At 41.1% G+C, this 23,478-nt stretch overlaps 1 non-coding gene across 1 annotated transcript; it reads right to left on the minus strand.

Moving 5' to 3' along the window:
- Positions 1-1,937: 1,937 nt before the first annotated feature.
- LOC121978893 lies at positions 1,938-2,043 on the minus strand. The gene has a single exon (XR_006111222.1). It is a non-coding gene; the product is annotated as a small nucleolar RNA R71 (small nucleolar RNA).
- Between the last annotated feature and the right edge of the window lie 21,435 nt (positions 2,044-23,478).

The following is a 23,478-nucleotide window of genomic DNA, read 5'->3' on the forward strand; positions in this document are numbered from 1 at the left end:
GTACGCTAGTGACAGGGGTAACCCTTTCCGGACGTCTAGGACGTTTCCTTAAAAGGAGAAATAATCCCTTAGGAATTGCTGCTCTCGTAGAAAGAGTGCTCTAGATCGTATACCCGAGGGGCCCTAGTGACAAGGGTAACCCGTTCAAGGGCGTCTAAGATATTCTCTTGAAAGGAGAGGCAATTCCTCCATAAGGAAGTAGGAAACCATACCAAATCTCTTCCTTTATACTTATTGTTATTTACTAGACATATATTCCTGTGATCTACCGAGGCGCCCTCGTAAAAGGGGTTAACCGTTACAAGATTTCACAGGAATCATCTCTATTCGATACTTAAGGATATTGACCAATTTAATTTCCTGCAAGAGAATGGACATAGAGGGAAGAAACTAAGCAATCTATGTAATATCTCCTAGCATTATAATGAAACCGAAATCCTAGAATCCATCTCCCAAAGCTCATTCCCTCCAAGATCAATCCTCTCTCTCTCCTCTCTCTTCATCTCAACCTTCTTTCCCTCTATTTAATCACACTCATTAGTTCGTAAGCGGTGATGTGCGTAAATATTATGATCATTTATGCATGTTTTAACGCACATTCACTTACTTTTTACGTATACATTCCTTGCATGATCACCTCTTTTATCGTGTATTCATCATATATACTCTTTTGTTTGGATATCTACTCTTTGTTTGGTTTTGTGTTGACAGGGACAACTTTTGGAGCGAAAACGATGATTGTCGACGCACCCGAACAAAGCAGAGGGCACGGTCGTGCAACCTTACACGGTCGTGTGGCCATTCCAGAGAGGGATCTGAGCACGACCATGCAACCCCACACGGTCATGCCTCACAGCCAGCAGCCAAGCAAGGAACGGTCGTGCAACCCTGCACGGTCGTGCCTCCATGGCCGAGACCAGGTAGTACACGGCCGTGCAACCCTGCACAGCCATGTCCCTAGAGCCGAACCCCAGCATCACACGGTCGTGCCAATTGGCACAGCCGTGCAGCGCACCTAGAGCTCCTAGAACTCTTCATTAACCAGGTTGATTTCTTCTCGTTGCTAGTTCTCGTTTCCACTTTCTAATATCTTTTCTTAGATTACTTACAACCATCGATAGTGTAGCTAATCCTAAGTGTGCCATCACTAGTGCTTATAACCAGTCTTTGTGGGATCGATATTCTTTATTACTGACGACGAATTTGTGCACTTGCGGAAGTGTAACAAGTTTTTGGCGCCATTGCCGGGGATTGCGTCTATAACATTGGTGATAGTCATACTAGATTAGATTAGAAGTTTTTTTTCCCTTTATCTTTCCTTTAGTTTGCATTTAGAGATAAATAATTTTATTCTTGTTTTTCTTTACTTTCTGCATTTTTATTAAAAACACCAAAAATAATATTATTTCATCTTTTCCTCTTTACTATATTTCCTATCTTATTTTTGCATGTGAGGAGCTAATCTTTCAGGACAGCTTCTATCATTTGATCCAGAGATTGATAGGACTTTCCTGAGAAGAAGAAACCTATAGAAGGAATTTCAAGCAAAACAAGAATCTTCAGAGATGGCCGATAAATTGTTGAAAGATTATGCAGCACCTTATGCACGAGGGGTTCGGTCTAACATCACTCGACCGCTAATCGAAGCCAATAACTTTGAAATCAAGCCTGCAGTAATTCACATGGTTCAGCAGAATCAATTTGGAGGAGAACCGCACGATGATCCAAATCACCACTTAGAGCTTTTCTACGAGATTTGCGGCACCATGAAAGTGAACGAAGTCCCTCCAGAATCAGTAAGGTTATTGCTCTTCGGATTCTCCCTGAAAGACAAAGCCAAGCAGTGGCTAAATTCCCTTCCAGCAAATATCATTATATCCTGGGAGCAGTGTGAGCAGAAATTCCTGGACAAATCTATCCACCAAGCAAAACTACTCATATGAGGAATCTGATTGCAAGATTCAAACAGGTAGACTTAGAATCATTATTTGAAGCCTGGGACAGATTTAAAAGTATACTGAGACAATGCCCCCATCATGGCATTGAGAAATGGTTGGTTCTACACACCTTCTACAATGGAATCAACTATCACACAAAGGTATCCCTCAATTCTACAGCAGGAGGAGCATTGATGAACAAGAGCCTTGATGAAGCTGAAGAGATCATAGAGAATGTGGCACAGAATCACCATCAGTGGCATCAGAAAGATCTGGTGGTTCTTTCTCAGGGAATCCAATAAAAGCGTTAGGGAAATTCGATGTAGATGCAGTCACTCTCATGTCTGCAAAGCTAGACACTCTGACCAAGAAGTTTGAGGCCATAGGGAAGAACAACAACATGGCCAATGCGATAGTTTATGCTTACGAGACTTACGGAAGTATGGATCATGCTCAAGATACTTGCCCCCTGGGGCCAATACAAGCACAGATAAACCAACTTGAGCAGTGTGATGCGATAGTCAGCTACAACCAAAGGAAAAATAATCCGTACTCCAACACATACAATCCAAGTTGGAGGAATCACCCAAACTTCTCATACCGGAACAATCAGGACCAAAGGCCAACAAAACAACAGAGCTACTCACCTGGGCAGCAGAGCTACTCATCTGGACAACAGACTTTTCAACATCAACCTTCACAATTATCCAGGATTGAAAAGATGCTTGAAGAAGCTCTCTCAGAGCAAAAAGAGATGAAGAATGAGATCAAGCTATTAACTCAAAGAATGAAAAATTCTTGGAAAAATCAAAAGATGCAAGACAGCCAGATAGCCCAGATAGCCCAATCCATCTCAAGAGCACAGGGAACATTCCCAGGGAAGCCAGATATAAACCTAGTGGAACACTGCAATCGCATCGAGCTGAGCAGCGGACGAACTTTGGGAGACCCCCAAATCATTACTCAGAAGGAACCTAATGTTGGAGCAATCCCAATGGTCCGCGGGACCATGTGTTTTGGTGTTTGGGCAAAGGGTTTAAGTTAGGTTCACCCTTGTATTTGATATGTGTATTTGAGTTGTGCAGGTTTGCAGGATACACATGTGACTCAGGTTGATGGCTTCGGGTCCGGTGAAGGATGGAGCATCCGAGGGACCGTAGACAAGGCAGCGAGGACAAGGGCCGAGGGAAGCGACTTCGAGGCATACGCGAAGGATGGCATTGGGTACGAGCCGCGGGCTTGAATGCATCCGAGGGACGAGAGCCAAAGGAAGTAGGCTTGAAGGCAAAAGGTCAAAGCTGCAAAGGAAGAATCAAGTGAGTCATAAGGGTGAGGGTACGAGTGCACGAGAGATTGTACTCGGAGTAAAATCCTAGTTTTTAGGGTTTTACTGTAGCAGTACTGTAGCGTTACTGTAGCAGTACTGTAGCAGTACTGTAGCAGTCGACTGCATGTTTTAGCAGTCGACTGGGGCAGTCGACTGGCAGCGAACAGAATGTGTGGAATCGAGCCGTTGGGATGTAACGGTCGAATTTCCACAGAGGGCAGTCGACTGCATGTTTTAGCAGTCGACTGGTAGGCGGGGTTTTCTAACCCGTGGCCTATAAAACCAAAGCTTGGGAGCTTGGTTTGAGTTGACGAAATAGAGGTGGTTAATCTCTATTAGTAGTCTACTTGTGCCCTAGCGTCAAAAGAGCTCTTGTGAGGGTTGTGGTGAGGTTTCTCCACCCACAAGGAGGTTTGAGCTAGCCGGAAGTTTTCCGGGGAGTAATCCACCGAAGGATCGGGATCGTCCACCTTACGGACAGCCGTGGAGTAGGAGCTTTATCTCCGAACCACGTAAACGAGCTTGTTAGCGGTTTGCATTCTTTCTTATTCTTGTCTTTAGTTTAGCTTGTATTTTGTATTGTATTTCCGCTGCGCAAACTAACGTTGTAGAAAGAAGCGAGTATTTGGGGCGCCGTCTATCCAACCCCCCTTCAAGCCGGCCGACCGATCCCCAACACCTAACTCAGAGAAAGAGCCCTCTCCCCTAATGCTCAATCAGACTCAAAACAGGGATGGAGAGGAGATTACTAAGAAAGTTGAAGGAACTCCTCAAGTTCCCCCAAAGAGTTAGACGATTCCTTTCCTTCAAAAACTGATAACCTCCCAGAAGGATGAAGAGTTCAACCGATTCCTAAAGAAGATCAATAAAATTTACGTAGAAGTACCACTGATAGATGGACTGCATCAAATGTCGAAGTTCGTAAAGTTCTTGAAGGGTATTTTATCTAACAGGAGGCAGAAGGGCAACTTCGAGACCGTAGCATTAACAGAGAATTGCAGCGCTCTACTTATGGAAAATACTCCACCAAAACTTCAAGATCCAGGAAGTTTCTCCATACCGTACAAAATTGGTTTTGAACTTATACTAAGAGCTTTCTGCGACTTGGGGGCCAGCGTTAGCCTACTTCCGTACTCTTTATGTAAGAAGTTGGGCCTCCAGAACATTAAACTAACTACTATGGCACTGCAATTAGCTGACCATTCATGTAGATACCCAATGGGAATAGTGGAAGACGTGCCAGTAGAAGTGGGTGGATGTATCATTCCCACATATTTCATTATCTTGGATATGGAGGAGGATCCCAAGATACTGATCATCCTTGGGAGACCATTCCTTGCCACAGTTGGAGTCATCATTGATGTGAAAAATCACAGGTTATCTTTGGAGATCGACAAAGAAAAGATCAAATTTGATTTATCTGATTCCTCCATCTGCAACCCCTCTTCTTAGGGAAATTCTAGCAAGATCAGCATACACAAAGTCGAGGAGTACAATTTCCATGAGAGTTCCCCTCCAGAGAGCAATAAGAAGTACATTTGTCCTGCATGAGTGAAACTAAAGGTGCAGACTGGAGCATTAACCCTAGGAGGAGAGTTGTGCTTCCACGGGTTTAGTCCACATTAACTGAAATGGGGTCGAGCTAAAGACCTAAAACAAGCGCTTCTTGGGAGGCAACCCAAGGGTTTTTCATTCTAGTTCATTGTTCTAGTTTTGGTGAGTTTAGTTGAGTATTTTTTTTATTATTTATTTAATTTTGGGTATTCATTTTCAGGAAGTGCAGAACCTCCATGAGCTGGTCGTGAGCGTTTCATGGGCGTAGAGGCATCAGAGGAACTGAAAGAGCGAAAGGGGAGGCACCGTGAGCTTAAAGGAGTCGTTCGTGTGATCCCACACAGCCGTACGAAGCCAACAGATGGATGAAGGCCACGGGCCGTGTAACCTTGCACGGTCGTGTGGCCTATGCAGAGAGAAGAAGGACATAGGTCGTGCCAATCAGCACAGCCGTGCAAGACTGCCAGAGAAGGAGAAGACTCAGGCCGTGCCAATTGGCACGGCCATGAGACTTGTGCAGAGAAGAGGGAGGAATGGGTCGTGCCAATTGGCACGGTCGTACGACCTTGGCCGAGGGGAGAAAAGAGGATGTCGTGCCAATCGACACGGCCGTGCAGAATCCAACCTAACCCAGTCGTGTCTATAAGACACAGTCGTGCCCCTACCCGTGTTCGCCGCCCACTTCTCCAAAAAAACCCTATTTCCATCTCCTTCTCTCCCAAAAGCCTTCTCCTCCCTACTACACCTCATTAAACCCTAATTTCCCACCTCTAGAGCTCATTTTTGCTTAGATACATCTAGATCTAACACTTCTTCAAGCCACAAATCCGAAAAGAGCGAAGAAACTTCCCTTATTTTCCTTCCTCTCTTCCTCTCCCATCCTCAAGACCCATCTCCACAAGAAATTCCTCAACCTTGCACCATGTCGTAGATCTTGAAGAGACTTCGTCGAGGAAGCAGTGGATTTGGCGAAGGAGATGCACCGGGAGGCGACAAAGGCAAAGGGAAGGCATCTTCTTCAAAAGGCAAAGGAAAAAGGGTGGCACACGACGAAGGTAACGGTAATGAGTTCAATATTATTTTTAGAAATTATGAACAAAAATATAGATATGATATCCTTGTTGCTAGGAAGATTACATGCACTAAATATATGGATCATATTACTATGGATATGCTAGGAATTAGGGATGATGTAGATTAGATGATTAATTCCTTAGATTGGAATGATATTATGTACGCTCATGCACCGACTTACCCCCACCTAGTCCTTGAATTTTTGAGCTCGATTGATGTTAATTTTTTTTTTCTGAGGATGACTACATATGGGTCATAACTTTTAGGATGATGAATAAAGAAGTTTGGTGGACTTTTAGTGATTTCAATAATTGTTTTGGTTTATCCATTGGTGGTGCCTGTGGATTTGATGATGAAATAAGATGGAATGAATTTTGGACGTCGATAACCGGATCAAAATACCCTTATGAACTGTAATGACCCGCCTTCTACTACTAGGCTGTAAGGCTGATCGTCACAGTTATGCTGTGCTAACTATGCGGAAAACTGATCTAATTTAAATTTTAGTTGCTAATTGATAACTATTCTTGGTTCTACATGTACTGGTGGATGTAATCTAAGGTATACCTAACATATACTACATCCCCTATGGTCAAAGAACTGAAATATATGTTTCCCGGCTGTTATCAGACCTCCCAATCGATCCGTTGATCGATTGGAACGTCGGATCGATCCAGGGATCGATTCAACCGGCTACTGTACGCGTGACGTAGGTTGGATCGATCCAGTGATCGATCCAGCACGCTACTGTGCCCGGGACGATATTCTGGATCGATCGGCTGATCGATCCAGACTGACTAATCGATCCAGTGATCGATTCTCGAACCTTCTGTTCGCGACAGAAATTGCTGGATCGATCGTCCGATCGATCCAGAAACCTACTGTTCGCGGAGCAACTTGCCCGATCGATCAGCTGATCGATTGGGACCCTCCAATCGATCCACCGATCGATTGGGGTTTCTGATTTCGCACTGAAACTCTGATTTCAGCACTGGTTCATGCCAAAACCTCACACTACAACTATCTAATGCATAATAAACATTCCAATAACATAGGACTAGCAATCTAACTTGTTATAGTGCATGGTTCTTTAATTTCTAGCATTGAACAACTTAAAATGCATAAGAAGTAAAATACTAAAAGTTCATATTTCTAAGCGAGAATGTTTAAGTCCCCTAAAGATCCTTGATTCCAGTTCCTGCCACACACACCATCCTTGCATTGCCCTCCAGCTTCCTCTGTTACTCCAACTTTCCTTTACCTTTATCTGCAGTATAAGGAAAAGTAGAATCTGTAAGCTTAAAGCTTAGTAAGAAACCATCTACCTCACAAAACATGCAACGATGCAAATATGATTTTAAATCATGCTGTTTAAAACATATGCTGGATATACTGAATAAATTAAGCATGGCATGGCATATAAGCATACAATCATGGCGTATTTAAAGCTGAACATAAAGTCATCATGCATATTCACAGGGAAAAACTAAGCTGATACTAAGAACTAAGCTACGCTAATGCTGAGCTACTGCCAGAACTGTACTGAATTCACGAACTAATTTGTGAGGGGTTGAAAACCATATACATATAATAAGTGAAAATACTAAACATGCTGTTGTTGGGCCCGGCAACTGTACGTGCTATGTGCGCATCTCTAACTAGACTCGGGGTTGCAAGTCCCGAATTTAGTAGAGCTAGTAGGTTATCTAAACCTAGGGACCGACTATGGGAGCCTAGCCCAATGGATATCTAATCCAGTACAGTGCCAACTGAAAAGTAAAATACTGAGTATAGCTAAATTATTCTAAATTATTGTTTCTAGGTTATCTGAACCTAGAGCTAGGTTGTCTGAACCTAGAGGCGACTGTGGGAGCCTACCCATTGGACCGTAGTCCCATATAAACTAGACTAAGTTGATTTACTAATTCAGATGCTTCTAATGCATTCAACTGTGCTCATAAAAATGCCTAAGTTGCATTCTTTTTCTAAGCTGGTTATTTAATCTAACACCTAGTGTGCTTTAACTCCCCTCTCTATTAGGGAGACTACCTTTAGGCACCCAATAACATCTAAACCTCCAACTAAAGAAGAAAAGACGTGTCCGGCCCATCTAAAGGTCCTCACTAAATCCCTAAACCTGCGAGGAAGGTTAAATACACCCTATGTGTCGAAAACATACGCATATAACTAAACTAATGCGCAGAAAATCAAACGGTAGCTATTATACTACAGGTGAGGGGTTTCTTACCTCCTGTTCGTAATTTCTTACGATTCTATTCGCTAGAATTCCGGTGGAGATGACCTTCTCGACGATCCGCTCACGTCTTTGCGTTCCTCTCACGGAGAAGAACCTCTTTCGTGTTGGAGTCGTCGCCGGAAGATGATCCGAGAGTCCTTGGGGCTTGGGCGCTGAGAGGGGAGGAGGAAGAGGAAGGTGTCGGCGTGAGGCTTTGGAGAGGAAGGGTTTTGCCGAACCAATAAAAGAAATAACCCAAACCCCACTTAAACCTTCTATTTATATTAAGTGGTAATTCCGGCCCAACTCTAATATAAATTAAATCGTCTCCCTTTCCTTTCAGCACGGCCCTGCTGGGTTCACCGGTTACTAGCATTATCCCTTACACCATAGGTTTCGGGTTCGATTCCCACCTAAGCTATTTTATTCTTTTAATTATTTTTGCTACTTCCGCTACTCGGAGAATTTCGGAAAAATATCTAAAAATTCCAGAAAAATCATAGAATAATTCTAATGCAAGTTTGAGAATTTTCGGGCATTACATGAACCCTCTAGAGCCAAGGCATCCTGCATGCAAAACCCGACCTTTAGATACCTTCACCGAGTGATGAGAAAAATGATCTTTGGTCGAGGAGAGAGTGATGGGGTAGTTAGAAAGATAGAACTCTATTCTCTTTGGGTGATGTTGAATAAAGTTGATTTTGATTCTGGATTTCATTTTTTGTAAACTTTGGTGAGGGCAGCTATGGCATCTTTGGAGATGATAGTGTTTGGTGGATTGATCTTCCAAGTAACATTCAATCTGGGTTGTATGCTTGATGGATTAGAGGTAATTCATGGTAATGACAAGATCGATATCAATTCTTGTCTTGCTATGAAGATGATTTGTCGGGATGAGAATAAGTTTGTCTTCCCTAGAACCAATGCTTTTTCATTACCCCTTCCTTGCCCTGAGTGCACTTCAGTTCGCAACCCCACGAATTGGGTGATTACTGATTTACACCCCGAGACTATACCCTCCATTGTAGAAGACACTGAGTACCACCAAGATCCCTCATCGTCAGGATTCCCGCAGCCTTCCGTGTTAGTGAGAGCCCTAGAGCCGATCATGTAATGATTGTTGTTTGGACTCGATGTATCATATTCCTATATATATATATATATATATATATATATATTTATTTATTTATTTATAAAGGCATTTCTTTATGGTTATTATACTTACTTGTATTGGTGCCAAATAACTAAGTATAATAGCGTCCTTGAGTAGAAGGTTCTTATCTATATCAATCGATTGGTTGAATTGATAGTGAGATGATATAGAGAACACTACTCTTAATCATTCCTAGTCAAGTATTAATATTCAGAGACAATGTTAATGCGATGAGACTACCATGTAGGTCAACTCGATGACTTGATCTCACAAGTCATGGATACATAGATATCAAGTTGACACATGTGTATGCATTGGAGAATGTATACTGAATGACCCGCTATCAGAAAGTATCATGGATCGTTATATGAGTGTCATATACTTTCTCATGTGAGTATTAGTATGACTATCAGTCCTTGGACCTGAAGTCACTATGGTCCCTACATAAGGAGTTGCATACTTTGACTTTGTCAAACGTCACCCGTAAATGGGTGGACTATAAAGGCGACTACTGGGTATGTAACAAATTATGCGGAGGGATGTGAGTGATGTAGAAGGGATCTATCCCTCCTATATGACGGGAGTGATATCATGATTCTTGATAGAGTGAGACCACTAAGTGCATGGCCATGCCCAAATAAGTCAATATGAGATATTGAGCTCATTTGATTAGAGTGAGTCTACTTGGAGTTCAAGACATAGATTGATTAGAGGATGACACGGTCTATGCCTCAATTGATCAATTTAGATGTCAAGGATAGAAGGACATTGTCACATATTGTGAGAGTCACAATTAGTAGTCACAATGGTGATGTTGGATCTCAACATTCTTGTAACTTGGGTAGTAATTATGTGTTGCTAGATACCGCTCATTGGGGTCAGCAAGTGTAACCAAGTGTAACTAGCAACACCAAGTGTAAGCAAGGCAACTAATATCTTGGTTGCTAGATACCGCTCATTGCTTATGGGTTATTGGTATACCGCTCATTACCCAGAAGGAAAACCAGTAACACTTAGGTAGTAACTCGGACACTGTTTATCCAAAGCTTAACTTGTTCCTTTTGTACCTGCAAGATATGTTAGTTCCAAAACAACATCGTACCCTGTAAGACAAAGTTAGAACAAATTTAAACATGATAAATTAAATGTTTGACAATCATCGGACTGTCCGGGTCTGACTTCGGATTTCCGACCGGAAACCCTAGGTCGACCCGACGCCTATTGTTCCCTCTATGGGGAACGCGCCCTCACCTACTCCCCTCAGGAGAGATTACCTAGTGACAGTCCGATCCTCCAGACTGACTGGACTTTCTGCCTAGGGTTACCACCCCCTAGGACCTAGGGTTACCGCCCCCTAAGGTTTTTCTCCACCTAGGGTTGCCACCCCCTAGGACCAAGGGTTATGCGCCCTAGGGTTTTCCTTTACCTAGGGTTACCACCCCTAGGACCTAAGGTTATCGCCCCTTAGGATTTTCCTTCACTTAGGATTACCACCCCCTATGACCTAAGATTACCGCCCCTTAGGTTTTTCCACCTGCCTAACCGCAGTTAGGACTTTCCTGAAATTTCATTTAAGCACATTAGATAACAATGAATCTTAACTTTGAATCCCTTTGCCATTATCAAAACTTAGGTTCGATCGTCGGATGCTTCCCGCACCAACAATCTCCCCTTTTTTGATTATGGCAACAAAAAATTCAAAGTTAAGTAAAACAAGATGCACAAAATAAAGATAAGCACGCTATAAATAGTGCAGGCATGATTTAAGCTAAAACATAGTGTGTAAGGCTCCCCCTTAATGAGAGCTCTGTTTTTCTCATCACTTGAATTAGTATTTTGAATTTGTCCTACTCTCCCCCTTTGTCGTATATCAAAAACCTTTGTAGGAAGAAGGAGACAAGACGAAAAGGTCTAAGTTTTTAAAACTAATAAATTACGTTTTCAACCAAAAAAGTTGTACTTTAAAACAACATTTCTTGTAGGTTTTACTTTAAAATTACTTTAGTGTTTGAAGAACTCTTTTTTCTTATCCAGAATTTGTGAAAGGCAAGTTTCGAAAATAGTAGGCTAAGTTTTGCAAAAGAGAGATTTTGAAAAGGCTTTGTTGAAAAAATATTTCGTTAAATTCTTAAAGCCTTTTAAAATCCATTAATTTCGGATAGCCTTTTTTAATTAGTTTAAAAGCTTCTAAAAAGTTGGGTTAACTGGAGACCTTAATTTTTGAAATAAAGTTCAAAAAGTCTTTTGATATGACTTAGTTAATTTTGATCAAGGCTATAGAAGTCAAAAAAGAAATTTTTAAGAACTTTGAAAATCCTTAAAGACAACGGAGGAGCAATAAGCTTAAAACCCTAATGTCCAAGCATGAGTTGAGTTAAATAGATTGTAAATTAATCAATTTCCTTTAGCAAGGTATCAGAGCCCTAAAGTGCAAGCTGAGTCAATTTGAAATTTTAATATCCTTAACCAACTGTCTAACCTTTAGCTACTGGCTGAATACCTAGAGGGCAACAATTTTCACTTGGTTAGTCAAGTTAAGTTAGTAATCCAGTTAGATTTGACTAGGGCTGGATCATTTAACTTGAATAATGTAAAGTTAGTTTGTAACGCCCAAACTCACTATGATGCACAGTGATAAGCATTCTGGAGTCCAGGCTGTACCCTATGCATCTCAAGTCAATCTAAGTTTCTTTCAAACACAAACAAGTTATGCCTAGTGTATTTGTGAGATGCTCTGGCTAAAGCTAGGGGAGCATGATATCTAAGGGGAAGACACTAGGCTAAATCTAAATTTTGAAAGACTAAGAAGATTTGGATTTTGAAAACATTATTTTTCCTAGAATTAAAAGATAATTTTAAGATGAAGCAATTTTGAAGATCAACAAAAAAAGTTTTAAAATTAGATGTAGGAGATATGTTTGAAAATCAAGATCTAGTCTACCCAACACATTCCTATTTGTCTTCTAAGTGTACTGAACTCGAGTTCAGGTAAGGGTTTTGTGAAGATGTCAGCTAGGTTTGATTTGGACTCAACATGGTTAAGTGCAATTTCACCTCTAGCGACATGATCCCTTACAAAATGGTGTTTTACCTCTATGTGTTTAGTTCTAGAGTGGTGAATTGGATTTTTGGTTAGATTAATTGAACTTATATTATCAATAAAATTTTTTGTATTTTTATATTCTAGTTGATAGTCTTTTAGTGTATGCATCATTCATAAAAGTTGAGAAGCACATTCTCCTAGGGCTATGTATTCAGCTTCAGTAGTGGATAGAGCAACGCAGTGTTGCTTTTTGCTTGACCAACTTACTAGGCACTGACCTAGAATTTGGCAGCTACCACTTGTACTTTTTCTATCTAGTTTGCACCCGGCATAGTCTGAATCAGAATAACCAAAAAGGTCAAAGGTGCAGGTTCTAGGGTACTAGAGTCCTACATTTAGGGTGCCCTTAATGTACCTAAGTATTCTTTTAGCACATGTTAGATGTGACTCTTTTGCACAGGATTGGTATCTTACGCACATACCTACTGCAAACAGTATGTCGGGTTGACTTGCAGTTAGGTAGAGTAAGCTGCCTATTACGCTTCTATAGTGTTTTGGATCTACTGGTTTTCCTTCTGGGTCAGCATAAATGTTGATATTAGTTGCCATTGGTATATTTATAATTTTTGAATTTTCCATGCCAAATTTTTTAATTAATTATTCCTTGGCATATTTGGGTTGGTATATGTAAATCTCATCCTTTGTTTGCTTAATTTGTAGACCTAAGAAAAAGTTAAGTTCCCCTACTAAACTCATTTCAAACTCACTTTCCATTAAGTTTGTAAATTCTTTTAAAAAATTTGAGTTTGTTGATCCAAATATTATATCATCTACATAAATTTGGGCTATGAAAATATCATTTTCTAAGGTTTTCACAAAAAGGGTTGGATCTACTTGTCATTGGTGGGACCCTTTTGTTAGGATCGATGGATTGCGGCTAGAGAGGGGGGGTGTGAATAGCCGCCCCAAATCGTTCGTTTCTTTCTACAAATCAAGGTTAGCGCAGCGGAAATAAACAATAGAAACGACAATGGAGAATAGCAAACCTCAAACTCGTCGATGTAACGAGGTTCGGAGATGAAACTCCTACTCCTCGGCGTGTCCGTAAGGTGGACGAAGCCTATCAATCCGTCGATGGATGAGTCCCCGGAAAACCGGCTAATGTAACACTCCTTCTGGGTGGAGAAACCTCGCCACAATGTTTTGCAAAAGCAATACAGGAGTAGAAAGCGGCAAGAAGCAAAATACAATACAAATGTATGAAACACCTTCGCTTACTTGCCTTCTCTTCGACTGGATGAAGCAGCAGCTTCTCGGATCCAACCACAACAACAACAGCAACTGATCAGTTGGTCCCAGCCGAGTGGAAGCTCACAAAAAGCTTTAAGAATGAAGAGCTCAGAAAAGCTCGCAGAAGAACTTGCAGAAGCAAGAAGAAACAGAGAGGAAGAAGAAGGAAGGCGTAGAGGCAAGCCCTTGAACTACTTTTATAACCTGCACTCAACCTGCACTGCACCTGCGAAGAACAGAAGACAGAAGACTAGCCGTTGTGAGCCAACGGATAGTTCTGGACCGATCAGGCTTAAGCATGATCGGTCCAGGGCACCTCTGATCGGTCCTGGTGACCGATCAGGCCCCAGTCTGATCGGTCCCCGGACCGATCCCACCTCTCTTAAGAGAGGTGGCTGCGTCTCTGATCGATCGTGGAGACCGATTAGACTCCCTGCTGATCCGTCTCCAGACCGATCAGATGACTTACAGAACCCTTCTGTTTGTTATCTGATCGGTCACCAGACCGATCAGATACTCAGGCGTATCGCTGGATCGGTCACCAGACCGATCCAGGTTTTGAGCTCCAGCCCTAAACCCTAAATGGTCCTGAGAACGAGCTACCGAGCCCTCTCTTGACCTAGTCCGGAGAACGAGCTACCGAGCCCTCTCCGACTTCGTCCGGTCCAGAGAACGAGCTACCGAGCCCTCTCTGACCACAGTCCGGAGAACGAGCTACCGAGCCCTCTCCGACTTTCCGTGCCTAGTCTCCAACTTGGTCTTCTCCGTGCCAAGTCTCCATACTTGGACTTTTCCCGTGCCAAGCTCCCCGCTTGGACTTTTCACCAGATGTCTGGTTAACCTTGACCCATCTGGATTTCCCTTGCCTGGCTTCACTCACCAGGACTTCCAAACTGCCTAGCTTCACTCACTAGGTCTTTCCCCTGCCTGGCTTCACTCACCAGGTCTTTCCCAACTGCCTAGCTTCACTCACCAGGACTTTCTCCAACTACCTGGCTTCACTCACCACGACTTTCACTTTCACCTAGCTTCACTTACTAGGATTTTCACCTGGCTTCACTCACCAGGATTTCCAATCTGCCTGGCTTCACTCACCACGACTTTTCTGTCTGCCTGGCATCACTCACCAGGACTTTTCAGTCAAGTATCCGGTCAACCTTGACCTACTTGACTCTTCTTCATTTAACCTGATCAGACCCTGATCAGTATCTCTCCGCATGGACAACTGCACCTGCATTGTCCATGTCTACATGTCTTTCTGTATTGTCAAACATCGAAACCATGACCAAGGTTTACGCTTGGTCAACTAGGTCAACCTTGACCTACTAGAAATTGCACCAACAATCTCCCCCTTTTTGATGTTTGACAATACCTTTAAGTTAGGCTAATCCAATAGCCTCAACTTTCTTCATGCCACTAGGTAATGAAACATAAGTTACAACCTTACATCTAAGAAGGCAACCTCCTTCTTAGATAATGAAGGCCTAACTTAAACCCTTCATTCTCCCCCTATTGGCACACATCAACAAACTCTCCCCTTGAAGAGTAAGTTATCGTTGTTCACAACTTCATTTGTTGTGATCAACAAACTCTCCCACTAACTCCAATGTTCTTCCTTGAACATTCTCTAGACATTCTCTCCCCCTTTTTGATAGACATCAAAAGGAGTAAATCAAGGTCAAGAGTTTCTTCCTAATGAAAGTCCCATACCTTTCATTGAAACCCTTAATTTCTCCCTTGATACTAAGGTCAACAATTAACTTAGTGATAATCCCATATCACTCAAGTCTTTAGGAGTAAAAACTCCCCCTAAAAGTCAACTCCCCCTTGACTAATAGGTAAAACTCCCCCTAACGATCAACTCCCCCTTGACCATTGCACCAACAATGTCTTGGAGAGTTTCAAACCTTTAGAACTCTAAAACACCACTTCCATAGCTGCAATTTCAGACAAATAGTCGAAATTCAGCAGGTTGGCACGCCCTGATCGGTCACCAGACCGATCAGGCTCCCTCTGGATCGGTCCAGTGACTGATCCACACAGACCTGGACCGATCAGATAACCTCCTGATCGGTCCACAACCTCTGATTTCTGATTTCTGAATTTTTCTTCTCCCGAAATTCAAAAACCTCTAGAAAATCACAGAAAATTTGAAAAATTGTGAAAATTTGAGGATACATTCCCCATACCACATACTATCATGGAAAAATAGTTTTCTATGAAAATAACTTCCATTTTCAAAACTTGATACAAAGTTCGAAAAACTTTGAAATAGTTCAAGTTTAACTCAACTTTGTATCACTTTGCTCAATGATGAATGCTATTACTAGAAAAGCTTCATCAAGGTTTTTCAAATCAATTTTGAAATGATTTTAAACCCTTTAATTTAGGACCACAATCTTTGGGCTAAATGTACATGACTTGTACATAAGCTTTCCCTATGATCCCCAATTTTGAATTAGGCTCATCTAGGCACAAGAACTATGCACCTTGATCCTAACTCATCATCCTAATATCTCACACACATCTAAGGTGTATCAAACACATCCAAGTCAATTTTGATGTGAGATATGGGTTTAGGTTATCTTAGGCTAAGGTCTCATGCATTTTCTAAACATCAATTTGATCTCCGTATCAAATTGTGTTTTTAACCTTAAATCAATTTCATTGATTATAAATGCAAGAAATGATGACATGGCATAAAATGATATCATACATAATAACATGTGTCAATGTCATGATGTCATGGCATAAAGTATGAAACTTAAATAAAGCATGACATATAAATAACCTAAGCATTATCATGACATTTTAAATGATCATAAATTAAATATGATGTCATGACATGGCATATGGCAAACAATATATGGCAAATAACATGTCAAGGTATAGAAAATACCTAATTCTAGCCTTAGTTGCCATTTTTGATCATTTTGATCATTTTGCCATAAATTCTATATTCCTAAGTGTAATAGACCTAAAATTTTATACCAAAGATTTTTAGATCACTATGTGCCAATTAGATTGACTCTAGACAACTCCTCAAATTTGATTGGCACATTCTAATCACCTTAGGAATAATTCTTAATTTCATTTTCAAGGCTTGATTATACCTTGAAAAATCCTAAAGTGCCACCTTTTGCCATGATTAGGTTAACTACCTATTCAAGTAAGGTTGGCACACCCTAATTCATCTAGCGTGATGAAATCACGCTCCTAGGAACCCAATACCTATTGGAGCTCATTGGGTTCACTAAATATTCACTAGGGATGACTTCCCTAGCAACCCTCCTAATGACCCTCCTAGGCTTTGAAGCCTTGGTCATTTGGGACTCATCAAGATCAACTCTAGGGGTGACTCCCCTTGTGACCTTGGTGATGGTCTTCCTAGTCCTAGGTTTTGTTCCATAATCGAATGGAACATCATGGTAAGTGGGCTTGACCACTTGGGACTTAGGTTTGTGACCCAAACCCTTCTTGTCCTTGGACTTGGGTTTTTGACCCCTAGACCCTAGAGTCAAGTCCTCAAGAGCCTTTTCTAGAGAGTCAAGTCTTGACCTCAAGACTTGATTTTCTTTCTCTAATACCTCAAGTTTTACTTTATCATTGTTCTTTGAGGTACTCCTAGGCATATGTCTAGTAGTTTTGGGATTCCTACCTAGGTTTTCCTTAGCCTTAGATGGGTTAATTCTAGGGTTGGCTTTCCTAGTGTTATCCTTATCTAGGCTCACATGTTTGGCACCTAAGCATGTGTATCGATTTCTATAATTATCATGCTTATCATTATTGTCAATTGCAATCAAACTACTAGCATGCATCTTACTAGTATTGCAATAATGTGCCTTAGAGATTACCTTAGGGTTTGCCTTAGCTCCCCCTATCGATGTGCTCGGTCTCTTGTCCTTGTGAGATTGCCTCCCCCTTGGACATTGGCTCCGATAATGTCCCCTTCGCTTGCATTGGAAGCACACCACGTGTTCCTTGCCCTTGCGTGTTGGGACTCCGGCTTCCTTGACCTTTGGCGCCGGTGGAGTCTTTCTAACCCTCTTTGGACATTTACTCTTGTAATGTCCAAATTCCCTACACTCAAAGCACATTATGTGTAATTTGCTAGAAACTAAATGACTTGAGTTACCTAGAGTTGAGGATGGATGAATGCTCTCTCCTTCATCCCTTCCGGAGGTAGAAGCTTCTTCTTCTTGCTCTGAACTTGAAGAAGAACTCTCCTCCTCTTCTTCTTTAGATGTTGAGTGGCCCTCAACTTCTAAATCCATTCCTCCATGAAATGAACTCCTTGGCTCACTTGACTCCTCTTCATGGCTTGAAGTGGAGTTCCCCTCATGGAACTTAGCCAAGTTGTTCCACAACTCCTTGGCATTGTTGTATCCACCTATCTTACATAGAATGTCATTAGGTAATGAGAATTCAAATACTTTCAATACCTCATCGTTGATTGTGGAATGGTGGATTTGTTCCCTTGTCCACTTCTTCTTCTCGAGTGGTTTTCCTTCCTTATCCATTGGAGGCTTGAAACCTAATTGAACACAACTCCAATTTTCAAGGTTAGTCATAAGAAAATACCTCATTCTTACCTTCCAATACGCGAAGTCATCGCGATCGTAGAAGGGTGGAATCGTGATGCCCTCCCCAAGCCGATCCATCTCTAGCTTGTGCTCCCTCGGGTGTTAATCCGGCGAAGAGCGACCTCGCTCTGATACCACTTGTTAGGATCGATGGATTGCGGCTAGAGAGGGGGGGGTGAATAGCCGCCCCAAATCGTTCATTTCTTTCTACAAATCAAGGTTAGCGCAGCGGAAATAAACAATAGAAACGACAACGGAGAATAGCAAACCTCAAACTCGTCGATGTAACGAGGTTCGGAGATGAAACTCCTACTCCTCGGCGTGTCCGTAAGGTGGATGAAGCCTATCAATCCGTCGGTGGATGAGTCCCCGGAAAACCGGCTAATGTAACACTCCTTCTGGGTGGAGAAACCTCGCCACAATGTTTTGCAAAAGCAATACAGGAGTAGAAAGCAGCAAGAAGCAAAATACAATACAAATGTATGAAACACCTTCGCTTACTTGCCTTCTCTTCGACTGGATGAAGCAGCAGCTTCTCGGATCCAACCACAACAGCAACAGCAACTGATCAGTTGGTCCCAGCCGAGTGGAAGCTCACAAAAAGCTTTGGGAACGAAGAGCTCAGAAAAGCTCGCAGAAGAACTTGCAGCAGCAAGAAGAAACAGAGAGGAAGAAGAAGGAAGGCGTAGAGGCAAGCCCTTGAACTCCTTTTATAACCTGCACTCAACCTGCACTGCACCTGCGAAGAACAGAAGACAGAAGACTAGCCGTTGTGAGCCAACGGATAGTTCTGGACCGATCAGGCTTAAGCCTGATCGGTCCAGGGCACCTCTGATCGGTCCTGGTGACCGATCAGGCCCCAGTCTGATCGGTCCCCGGACCGATCCCACCTCTCTGTAAGAGAGGTGGCTACGTCTCTGATCGATCGTGGAGACCGATCAGACTCCCTGCTGATCGGTCTCCAGACCGATCAGATGACTTACAGAACCCTTCTGTTTGTTATCTGATCGGTCACCAGACCGATCAGATGACTTACAGAACCCTTCTGTTTGTTATCTGATCGGTCACCAGACCGATCAGATACTCAGGCGTATCGCTGGATCGGTCACCAGACCGATCCAGGTTTAGAGCTCCAGCCCTAAACCCTAAATGGTCCTGAGAACGAGCTACCGAGCCCTCTCTTGACCTAGTCCGGAGAACGAGCTACCGAGCCCTCTCCGACTTCGTCCGGTCCAGAGAACGAGCTACCGAGCCCTCTCTGACCACAGTCCGGAGAACAATCTACCGAGCCCTCTCCGACTTCGTCCGGTCCAGAGAACGAGCTACCGAGCCCTCTCTGACCACAGTCCGGAGAACAAGCTACCGAGCCCTCTCCGACTTTCCGTGCCTAGTCTCCAACTTGGTCTGCTCCTTGCCAAGTCTCCATACTTGGACTTTTCCCGTGCCAAGCTCCCCGCTTGGACTTTTCACCAGATGTCTGGTTAACCTTGACCCATCTGGATTTCCCTTGCCTGGCTTCACTCACCAGGACTTCCAAACTGCCTAGCTTCACTCACTAGGTCTTTCCCCTGGCTGGCTTCACTCACCAGGTCTTTCCCAACTGCCTAGCTTCACTCACCAGGATTTTCTCCAACTGCCTGGCTTCACTCACCACGACTTTCACTTTCACCTAGCTTCACTTACTAGGATTTTCACCTGGCTTCACTCACCAGGACTTTCCAGTCAAGTATCCGGTCAACCTTGACCTACTTGACTCTTCTTCATTTAACCTGATCAGACCCTGATCAGTATCTCTCCGCATGGACAACTGCACCTGCATTGTCCATGTCTACATGTTTTTTTGTATTGTCAAACATCGAAACCATGACCAAGGTTTACGCTTGGTCAACTAGGTCAACCTTGACCTACTGGAAATTACACCAACACCTTTTTCTAAAAGATAATTAGACAACCGTTCATACCAAGCCCTAGGTGCTTGTTTTAGTCCATATAGGGTCTTTTTTTAGTCTAAGAACATGGTTTGGATGCTCTAAGTCTTCAAATCCAAGAGGTTGACTAACATACACTTCTTCTTTAATAAATCCATTTAGGAAGGTGGATTTTACATCCATTTGGTAGAGCTTGAATCCTTTGTGTGCTGCATAGGCGAGCAGCATTCTAATAGATTCAAGTCTAGCTACAGGAGCGTAGGTCTCATCATAGTCTAACCCTTCTACTCGATTAAACCCTTTAGCTACTAATCTCGCTTTGTTTCTAACTATTTCACCTTGATCATTTAGTTTGTTTCTAAAAACCCATTTAGTATCAATTATAGTTTTATCAGTAGGTTTCAGTAATAAATCCCAGACCTGGTTTTTTCAAATTGGGCTAATTCTTCCTGCATTGCTAGTGTCCAGTCTGGATCGGGTAGAGCCTCGTCTACAGTTTTGGGTTCAATTTCAGATATCAAGGCTATTTAGCTGTTGTTTCTGTAGGATGACCTAGTTCTAACTCCTAGAGATGGATCACCCAAAATTTGGTCAGATGGGTGATTTGTTCAGGTTGAATTTCGTCATCTTCTGTATTTAGTGGGTTAATATTTTCTATATTATTTTCATTTGTTATAGTGGTTACTTTATTATCTTCATCAAATATTACATTTATTGTTTCTTCAACTTTTAGGGTATGCTTGTTATACACTCTATATGCCCTATTAGTTGCTGAATACCCTAAAAATATTCTTGTGGTTGTTTTTGATGAAAATTTTCCTAAATAGTCTTTAGTGTTTAAAATATATACTTTACATCCAAAAACTTTTAGATAATTTAAATTAGGGATTTTATTATAATATATTTCATAGGGTGTTTTGGCATGAGATTTGTTAATTAAAATTCTATTTTGTATATAACATGCTATATTTATTGCTTCAGCCCAGAATTGGTTGGATAGATTGTATTCGTTTAACATAGTCCTAGCGGCTTCTTGTAGGGTTCAGTTTTTACGTTCTACTAGGCCATTTTGTTGGGGGTCCTAGGGTAAGAGTATTCATGTTTATACCCATTAATTTCACAAAATTCAGTAACGTTGTGATTTTCAAATTCTCACCCGTGGTCACTTCTAATTCTTTTTATTTGAGTGTCTTTTTCATTTTCTATTAGTTTGCAGAAGATTTTAAATACTTCAAAGGTTTCATCTTTAGTTTTTATAAATTTTACCCAAGTAAATCTTGAGTAATCATCGATTATTACTAAGCTATATTGATTTTTACTATGCGAATCAAACAAGTCTAGGTGAAGGAGCTCAAGTATTGAGGTAGTTCTATCTAGGTTGGTTAATTTATGGTTTGACTTGGTTTGTTTACCTTATTGACAAGCATTACAGGTTGAGTTTTCAATAATTTTTAATTTGGGAAAATCTCTAACTAGACCATTTTGACTCATTTTTGAAATGAGTCTAATGTGAGTGTGGCCCAGTCTTCTGTGCCACAACTCAGTTTCCTCTTGTTGTGTTAGAAAACACTTTATTGAGGATGTAGGTAGGTTAATGGTGTAAACATTATCTTTCCTAGTGTCCGTAAGTATGATTTCAAGATTATCAGTACTTTTAACTATACATTCAGATTTGGTAAAGTTGGTTGACTAACCACTGTCACATAATTGACTTATACTAATTAAATTAAAGTTAAAATTTTCAACTAATAATACTTTTCGAATAATAAAGTCGGAATTGAGTTTGATGTTACCTCTTCCGATTACCTTAAGTTTGTCGTCGTTGTCGAATGCAACAGATCCTAGATTCTTTAATTTGAGCTTTGTGAACTTCAATTTATCTCCAGTCATATGTCTGGAGCATCCACTATCCAACATTCATTGATCCAATTCTTTATGTTCCTACACATAAAGTGATTGAATTGGAATCTATTTGATGAAAAGATAGTGAAATTATTAACTAATTTAGTTATTAGTAAGATAATTAGGTATTAAAAAAATATTAAGTTGATTTAAATTTTGAAAAATACTAAGTTAATTAAATTTAAAAAATATTTAAGTTAATTAAATTTTGAAAGATATTTAAGTTAATTAAATTTTGAAAGATATTAAGTTAATTAAATAGATTAACCGATTTTCAATTTAATTGAATTGAATTGATTTAATTTCAATTTAATTTAATTTAATCAAATTTCTATTTAATTTCAATTCTAATTCTTAATCATCTCACCCGATCTAAGTTTTTCAATCAGGGGACCCTATAATTTTGTGAGATGAATTAGATTCAATTGTAGGGTTTGTTTTAACTTTATTTTAAATTCAGGTTTAGCTTTGGGCTAAACAAATAGGCATTCTTTGGATAAACTTCTGGGCTATGGTGAGTCACGTGGACATCATTAAAGTAACCATGCCTTCGAGGTTTTCCAAATAGTCATATCCACTGAACATAGTACAAAACCTTGGTCTAACTAGTTAGGATCCATAAAAGGTAGCTTCGGTCAGTTCCACTTAGCCAAATGCACCAAGTCGAAGCCATATCTTCCTAGACATGCATAGACTAAGCTTCCCTAACGTACTATCATCCAATACTTCACCAATACCGTGGGTCAAGTTAAACTTAGCCCTTTTTATTCTAGTCCTAATTACCCTACCGGGTAGGTACCTTTTGGAGGTGTCAGCTATTCTGGAGCCTCCCTTCATATTCCTTTATAACTTTTATTTAATTTAAAGTTTGAATTATATATTTTTTAAAATATATATATATATTTAGATGGTTTTTATTTATTTATTAATATAGTGTTTTATTTATTTATTAATTTATTAAGACAGTTTTTCTTTTGGCTCCCCGTGGATCATAGCATCGATAAGCTTTATCAAGGTAATGAACTTGATCCTTGGGGACCCAATATTGACCAAGTCCAACTTGATTGACCAAGTTGGACTTGGGTACCCATGCTTGGACTAGTTTACTATTTGGTCTATTGACTAAGGATAGATAGGATCGATATTTCCTTTTCGATTTAAAACCTAGTCCAGTTCTATTATAAACGGCTCTTTGTGTCCCAAGAATCAAGTCAAGATTTTTGGAGCCCAGTGTAAACCGTTCCAAAGTGGTCTTCAAGTCCTTGACTTGACTTTTCAGGTTGGAATTCTCTTCCTCAAATTTTTGAACTTGAGTTGAGGTTCCCGTCTGACCTGGATCAATCAAGGATTCGGTATTAGTCACTTCTTTAAGGAGTGTTACCTCCTTTAGAAGCCACTTGATTCGAACTTTGGACTTAGCTACTTTATGCATTAAATAATTGATTAAACTG

The sequence above is a fragment of the Zingiber officinale genome, chromosome 4B (assembly GCF_018446385.1).
Source record: "Zingiber officinale cultivar Zhangliang chromosome 4B, Zo_v1.1, whole genome shotgun sequence".
Taxonomy (NCBI): domain Eukaryota; kingdom Viridiplantae; phylum Streptophyta; class Magnoliopsida; order Zingiberales; family Zingiberaceae; genus Zingiber; species Zingiber officinale.